Below are 9107 nucleotides of genomic sequence, written 5' to 3'. Positions count from 1 at the left end.
AGCAACATTTGGCCTGGCTCTGTTTTGAAATGCCTTAGGGAATATAACCACCTAGTACCATCCAAGTACACTTAATTTTTGCTAAGACACTTAAGTTTATATTCCATTTATCCCAATCAATTTTCTTCAGACATAGGCATAAAATAGAAGATATCTAAGACCTAAATTCTTGTGCTAGTTTTTCAAGAATTTTAAAATGCTCTTTATATTTTTAGTGAGCTACTATTAAGATCAAATCAATGTTCAGAATCTCTAGTCTGCTGTCTTGAGGGATAAAGATGTACTTATCACATCATTGATAATTTTAGTGAAATTTTAATCTCATTTTCCTTGTAAATCCTGTAGAAATTTGAAGATGTGATAAGGCTACAAAATATTTGAAAAAAATAATCTGGATGTGTTTAAATTACTGTTTTTCATTTCTATGCACTTAATTTCAATTGTTTATACTGGAAACAAATTGGCAGATTAAGTATCTGGTGGTAGTTGTGGAATTATTACTGATGGGTCCTCAATCCAACCTGACAGCCACCCAGGTCTGTAGGTAGTGAGTTTTCCACGTCATTGTGGTTAAGTGTACCATCAACCATGTGCTAGGGTAATTATATGTTGTTTATATATTTTTATATGATTTCCTTCTAAAAGCTGTTACTTATCTTGCAGCATGTGATCATTTGATTAATATAAAAATGTGAGAACATACTTTAGTTTTAATCATGCATTATTTAAATTAAAAATATTAATAATAGTAGATTTCAAGTTAAATCATTTTCAAGTTGATGGTGAATTTCATTGTATCTCGTCTCATCCTTATATGCAGTCTTCCATATTTCTGTTAAGGAAAGGCTCAGTTTGGGCTTGAATATCTACAAATATTAAGGAGTTTTCTATTTCCAAATTACCTGCCATTTTACATAAACCAGTTTCACCTGAATCGACTGAAATAAATGTATAACATCCTACTTTTTAATATACTAAGAGAGAAGTTAAATATGTCCTGGCAATTTTAAGCTAAATATAAAGGATCCTCTCATGCTGATATGACAATATACATTAAAGATTTACTCAAGCCTAGGTAATAAAGAAAAATATTTTAGTATATTGTCATAATGCAAGAAAACTCAGACAAGTGATATGTGTTAAAAATGTCCTAAAATCAGTGTTCCTGTCATGGCTCAATGGTTAATGAATCCAACTAGGAACTACAAGGTTGGCAGGCTTGATCCCTGGCCTTGCTCAGTGGGTTAAGGATCTGGCACTGCCATGAACTGTGGTGTAGGTCACAGACTTGGCTTGGATCCTGCATTGCTGAGGCTGTGGTGTAGGCTGGCAGCTGTAGCTCTGATTAGGCCCCTAGCATGCGAACCTCCATATGTGGCAGCAGCAGCCCTTTAGGCAAAAAGACAAAAAAAATGTCCTATGTAACCAGCATATCAACAAACTAATTTATTTTTTTTCAAAAACATATTGTTGAAATTGACGTTTATCAGATTGCACTTGTTTAAATGAATTCTTAAGTCCATTTTCTTTTGTAGTTAGTTGTATATGTATGCATGACAGTTTCTTTTGCTGCTAAAGTACTCACCCAAATAAGAGACTAAAATGAAAAGAACTTGGTTTTATGAACCATATATGTCAAAGGGGTATTTCCTATTACTTATTTTCTGAATTATGTAATGATGTATTAATTTTAAGATAAAAAACGAGGATTTCAAAAAAATTAAACAATTAGTTTGAGAATTACACTTAACCGTAAAAGCATTCTGTGTTTTCCAAAATAGAAATCTGTGGGCCAAGGTATGACTGTCAACACAAGTACACAAGATTTTACAAACTCATCGTGGACAGATAATTCCTTGTCATTGGATAAAATGGCCACTGGAAGTGAGTTCTTTCTATCCTATACTTATTTTATACTGATTACCTAATGTCTATAAATTTTAATATGAGAAATAATTTGCATATTATTTTCTAAACTTTAAGTCATTTGTTGGTATTCTTTCCTAATGTATATTTCTCAATTATTCTTTAATGCAACAATAATTACATTCGTTTATTATGACTGATTGACAATATTTGATCACAGATGATGAAGCATATCCTCTATCAAAATGAAAGTTCAGCAGCTCAAGATAGGTATATTTCTTTGGGATTCATTCCCAGAGAAATGAGGGAATTTGATAATATAAAAAGAAGGAAATTTGGTCTAATATATAGCCACAGGATTTAAAAATATGCAAAAGAATCTGTTTTAGTGTAAAGTCAATTAGCTTTCTTTGTTTTATAAAAATAAATGTTAACTGCAATAAAATGTTTTATTTTAAAAATAATATTTAAATACTTAACATCATTACAAGACATTCAGTAAATCTAATAATAATTTAGTATAATTATAATATTATAATTATTTCCACTATAAATTATTATGCACTAGATTTATGAAATAAGACAATACAATTCTAAAAAAATTATTCAATAAATAAATAATGATTAATATTAAGATTTTCTTCATCAATCTATTTTTAGAATATTTTAAATTATTGTGCTCATACTATGAATTTTCACCCATATTTATATTTTCTTTTTTTCAGAAACATAAGTTATTTTGTATAACATGTACCAAATGCAAATGAAAAGCCATACAAACATCTCAGAATTCATTCTTCTAGGACTTTCATATGATGAGGACATACAAATATTTTGCTTTATGTTTCTTATTCTGTTATCTTGCTCTGTTGGTGAGAAACCTTTTGATCCTTGTCTCCATTCAAAGCAGTCCTCTTTTTAACCAGCCAATGTACTATTTCCTCAGTGACTTATCACTCATAGACATCTGGTTTACCTCTAGTGTTAAATCCAAATTAATTGGAGACATGCTAGTGGAAAGAAAAAAGCATTTCCTATGGCATCTGCATGTTACAGGTCCTTATTGTGCACTTCTTTGAGATCTTTATTTTTACTGTCATGGCTGTTGACCACTATGTTGCCATCTGCAAACATTTCCACTATGAGATTATCATGAACAGGATGAGATGCAGTCTCCTACACTTAGCTGCTTGGGCTGATGGCACTGTCCATGCCTTTCTTCAAATTTTTATGGCAATTGGGTTACCTTTCTGTGGTCCTAATGAAAATCGACCACTATTTTTGTGATGTTTTTCCTTTGCTAAGAATTTCTTGTACTGATACCTATATTGCAGGTATCCTTGTCACTGCCTCTTCAGATATGATTGCCTTAGTTACCTTTGCTGTATTATCTGTTTCTAATGGAATTATATCATTCACCTTTAAAAAAAAATCATTCAGCTAAGACAGAAAGCCCTTTCTACCTGTGTATCTTATGTCACTGCAGTCATCTAATTTTTTGTGCCTGTTATCTTTATTTACATTAGGCCTCCCACTAATTTTACTGAAGACAAAATATTTGCCCTATTTTGAAGCATCATTTTGGCTATGTTCAATCTGTTAATCTATACTCTGAGACCCACAGAAATTAAAAATACTGTGAAAAAAATTTAGTATGAAATATTATTTTCAAAGGAAGTACACAATTAATTTGAAGAAATATATTGGCTAAGCAAATTTGTAAAAGAAAAGGGGGGTGAGAAAGAAAGGGACAGCTACTATGTCAGATTTTATATACCATCACTATCTTGAATGGGAGGAATGAGAAAAATAAGGCTATGAGTTAAAGTAATAATTAACAAATCAAACTATGTTATAAAAAATTATAAGCAACTAAGTGAAGTGATGAAGTATTAGATGGCATATATAACATAACCTTCACAAAAAAGTTAATTCAGCCAAAGAAAAGAAGGCAATGCTATATTGATTAGTAATTTGTGAAGAAAAAATTGACTTTTTTCATAATAATTTTACTTAAAAAATCTTTGTGCTTCAGGCCCAGAACTCACAGTAATACACCTTCAGTGGTAGTGGAGAAGTTGAAAACCAAAAATACAATAATTTTTCTATTGTGTTTTTGTCTTTCTTTAGGGCTGTGCCCTGGAATGTGGATGTTCCCAGGCTAGGGATGTAATCAGAGCTATAGCTGGTGGCCTACACCACAGCCACAGCAACACAGAATCCAAGCAACATCTGTGACCCTCACCACAGCTCACAACAATGCTAGATCCTTAACCCACTGAGAAAGGCCAGGGATTGAACCCGCAACCTCATGGTTCCTAGTCAGATTCATTTCTTCTGTGCCATGACAGGATCTGCCCCAAAATAAAATAATTAATTAAATTTACTACAAAATATTCACATGGACAGAGTCTAAGGCCATTCAGAAAAGAGTTTTGAAACAAAGAGATATTTAAATTAGAATCTGGTTTAAGGTGATTCCTGGAGCTCAACTTTTCTGGTGCCCTATTGAATATATTAATAGCCTATGAATACAAAATAAGAATAGTTCAAATTTCTGACAATGAATTTACTAGTGTTTCACTTACTGATCTGAGTTTAATAACATTTTTAATAAAATTAGGAAAATTATAATAAAATTTAACTGTGCAAAAACATTTATCTATCTAAAACTGATAGGTAGGAATTCCCTGTTGTTCAGTGGGTTAAGGATCCGTCATTGACACTGTTGTGGCACAGATTTGATACCTGGCCTTGGGACTTCTATATGCTATAGCTGTGGCCAAATAAAATAAAAGAAAATAAAATTGATGAGTAAATGGCTAGTCATTTTATCAAGAATCAAAATCTCTCCTGTTATAATGACAAAAACAAATCAAAACAAAATGACAACAACAAAAACTACCAAATGACTAATAAGATGTTGCCTAAAAACAGATTAAGAAACAAAAAATCCCTAACAAAATAAAAAAATGCATATAGGCTGCACATTGATGTTTACACCAGCTCTATTCATGATACAAAATCTTGGGAAAAAAAAACAAGATTATTCTTCAGTAGGTTAATAGATAAATAATTGGTAGTATAGACAGATAATTGAATATTATTCAGACCTAAAAATAAATGAGCTATTAAGCTAGGAAAATATATGCAGGAGGTTTAAAGGTATATTACAAACTGAAAAGGCTACCTGCCATGTAATTTCAACTATATGATATTCTTTAATATTATTTTTTTAATTTTTAAAATTATTTTTATTTTTCCATTACAGTTTGTTTACAGTATTCTGTCAGTTTTCTACTGTACATCAAAGTGACCCATTTACACACACACACACATACACACATCTTTTTCTCAATTATACTACATCCTGTTCCATCACAAATGACTAGATATAATTGAGTGTGCTACACAGCAGGATCTTATTGCTTATCCACATCAAATGCAATAGTTTGCATCTATGAAGCCCAAGCTCTCAGTCCATCCCACTCCCTCCTCCTCCCCCTTGGCAACCACAAGTCTGTTCTCCAAGTATAGGACAAAACATGGAGACAGAAAAAAATATCTGTGAATGTAGGAGTTATGGGAGAACAAGGCAGGAATAAGTGGAGTATAGAGGATTGTTAGGGCACTAAAACTCTTCTGTATTTTAGTACAATTTTGGATATGGTCACTACACATATCAAAACCAATAAAATGTAGTCCCTAGAGAGACCCCTAATGTAAACTATGAATTTGGGGTGATAATGATACATCAATGTAGGTTCTTTTGTTTTTAACAAATGCATCATTCTGATGAGGAGATTGTCTGAATATGGAGACAAGAATATATGAGATCTCTGTAGTTTTCCCTCAATTTAGCTGTGAACTTAAAATTACTCTAAAAATAAACTTTATTAATTAGCACATACATTGTGGCTAAAAACATAAAGAAAATCTTATAAATAATTGAAGAACAGATTCATTGCAGTAGTAATGCCTTCCACTTTCTCATCACACTAACCCATACTTTACAGGTCAAGGAATCAATGTGGGGATTCTGTGCATTGCTAATTCTCCCATTCCATTTATGCATCTGAAACTGAGGAATTAACCACAGCATGTGTTCTGTGGCCATGGACCCACTGCAAATAGACCTGAGCTAAAGTTCCAAAAATCATAAAATTTCTATCAGCTACTTCTCTGCCGGACTACAGTCTTGTTTTGGATCTCCTGGAATAAATTTCAGATCAAATTCAGTAATCCTGAAAGTCCTGATTATTTATTTTTTCACAATGCAGAGTTACTCTAATCAAATGCCATATATGCCCTTGAAGAAGTCTGGTAGAAAGACATTTCACAAATATTTAGCAAGAGGGTCATTCCTCAAGAGGACCCAATCTCCCTTTTACTCATGAAATTCTAAATCTCTAAAATGGTTTAAGTCTGAGAATTGATCGCAAAGCCATGAATCTCTGTTTTTATTATTCTAGTTAGCATTGTCTTCACATAAACTGGAAAAGTTCTGCTAACACAGATGAACTAAGAATTGATTACAATTATTATTTATCCTACTTCTAGAGAAACCATGATCAACTAGACAACATGATAAGTATTCATTTGTCTACTATTTTGCTTGTTGTTTTGACTCTGCTGGCCCTTCTGGTAACCACGCCCACAATGCCTTTGGCAATTACTGCCATAATTTGACCACTGTTTCCTGGGATTAAGTTACTTCCATTGAATTTGGATTTCCAAAGCCAGCAACCATAATTTCCACAAATGGTCTGGCCCATGGAAAACAGCTATCACAGACCTTTTCAAGCATGGTGAGGCTCCTTCCACAAATTTATTTCTCAGGTTATTGATGAAATTTATGTCTCTGGATCCTGCCAAGGTGGCTGAGTAGATCTTAATTGACACATTGACAAAAATATTCCAAACATCCATGGCTTTTAATCTCTTTCTCAACATTAAATCAAGGCATGTCTGGCATTTCTAAGCCATAAACTTTGGGATGCCTTTCACTTCATGTTTTTGTCACCACCACGCAAACGGTTAGAGACTTTCTTAATTCCCCCAGCAGTGATGTTAAATGAAGAATCTCTGCTTTTATCAAATCAGGCCTGAATAAAATTTATGATTTTTTTCTATGATTATCCATTCCCTCATATATTCCCTGGATTTCTGTCTGCATAAATTAGGAAAGTCAAGTTGTTATTTTAGAGAATAGTTCATCCATCATGTGTCACACTCTACCTCACTTTTAGGGGTCTGCTGGGACTTGAGGAAGGGACCTTGCCTGATGGCAGAAAAACCTGAAGGCAGGTTCCTAACCAAGGAAGGGAGCTTGCCTGAATGGGGCAAGCTGAAGGTGGGCTTCTCGTCAGGATAAAAGCCTGCCTGAATGGGAAAAAACTGAGGGACATCTGAGGCCTGCCTGTGTGGGGAAATTCCAAGGGCAGGCCTTAGATTACATGGCTTTCATTTTGACATTTATTGGCAAGAATTGGGGCTTTCCTGGGAAAGCAATTTCCATGTTTATGCCGGAGAGCATGGACTGTATCTTGGTGACCTAGTATTTCCTGTTGTTTTCCTTGTTATTCAGTTTTTTCCTCAGCCTTTCTTGTTATTTGCTTATTATTCTTATTTTCTGTTCTTATTTTCCTGTGGTGATTTGTGATTTAACAAAATTATGACAAAAGTATAATAAGAATTTCATCCTGAAGGACATTCCCCTATTCAAATCTAATCTAATTAAAAACATAATGTTTATCTACTAACTAGTTATACAGTAAGCTTTAGAGTTAGGATTGTAATAAGGTTCACAGAGGTTAGATATATATTATTCATGATTAAAAAGACATAATCAGTTGCCTTTGATTTTTTAAGAGACTTTTAAGTTTCAGTTAATTAAAGTTGATTTATATTTTCTCATACGGTCTTCCTGCCATGACACTTTGAAGATAAGCACTCATCTAAAAACAAGATTTGTGAATGCCAAATCCTCATGTCTGTAGCCTTTTTATCTGTTAGCTAACCACAAGATGCTTTGTACTGTATCTTCTTATTTTCACATGATGTTTTGTACTCATGATGTTTTGTTCTTATTGATCTTGTTTTAGTCAAAGATCTTAGAACATAATGCGTAACTACTGCACCATGTGATCAGGAAACATAATCTAAAAGTTAACCTTCAGAATTTAACCTTCAGGTGTACTTTTAACATTGTGGTGTAATTAAAAACTGTCTATATAAACAATCATCTATGTCAATAAAATTTGAGCAGTCCAGCACTCTGAAAAAGAGACAAAGAGTCTGTCTCTGTGTGTATGCACCAACAATGTCTATCCCCAACAGGGTGCACATCCCTGGCCGCTGGAGCTGGACTCTGGCAGTTAAAGAACTAAAAGAAATATAGGGTGTCTTTGGTGCATCCTGAGGAGAATCAGCATTGCCTTTCATGGCACCTGTTAGAGGGGAGCTCATGACAGTTTCTTTAAGCAAGGAAGTTAATCCTTTAACCAGAGGATGAGTGGCCATGTCCACTGGGTGTGGAGAGACCACTTCACTGACAAAGAGTGTTCATCTTCTCTCTGTTCTTTCTCAGGTTCCTCAGCATCCAGAGTACCAAGCAGAATCTGGATTTCATTCATAATTTTCTTTCTCACATCTTCATCCTAGATCATTCTTTTATTTATAATTCCTAAATGTTTTTTTGTCTTTTGTCTTTTTATGGACACAGCCATGGCATGAGGTTCCCAGGCTAGGGGCCAAATCATAGCTATAGCTGCTTGCCTATGCTACAGCAATGTAGGATCAAAGCCACATTTGGACCTAAAACACAGCTCATGACAATGTCAGATCCTTAACTCATTGAGTAATGCCAGAGATTGAAACTGCAATCTCATGGTTAATAGTTGGGTTCATTAACCACTGAGCCATGATGGTAACTCCAGTATAACTCCTAAATATTTCTTGAGGTCATCTCTATTTTTACATTGTAATTTGGTTTTCCTAGATGAAGACTCTGAGATACATTTTTATTTATGAAAGTAATGTATTAGAAGAAGATTTGAGAGAAGTTTCCTGTGAGTGGAGGAAAAGGCAAATATAATTATAGTTTTGCTTCACCCTGGAGCTCTGCAGTATATATTGTATTGCAGAACTGGTTCCAAGTGAAGTCCAGAAAACCAGGCCTTTTTATCCCTGGAACAATCACTCATTGCCCAGTAGTGCACCCTTGAATACATGGGCATTAT

This window comes from Phacochoerus africanus, chromosome 12 (genome assembly GCF_016906955.1).
Source record: "Phacochoerus africanus isolate WHEZ1 chromosome 12, ROS_Pafr_v1, whole genome shotgun sequence".
Classification (NCBI taxonomy): domain Eukaryota; kingdom Metazoa; phylum Chordata; class Mammalia; order Artiodactyla; family Suidae; genus Phacochoerus; species Phacochoerus africanus.
The sequence above is the reverse complement of the archived record's forward strand: the minus strand, read 5'-3'. Positions refer to the sequence as shown.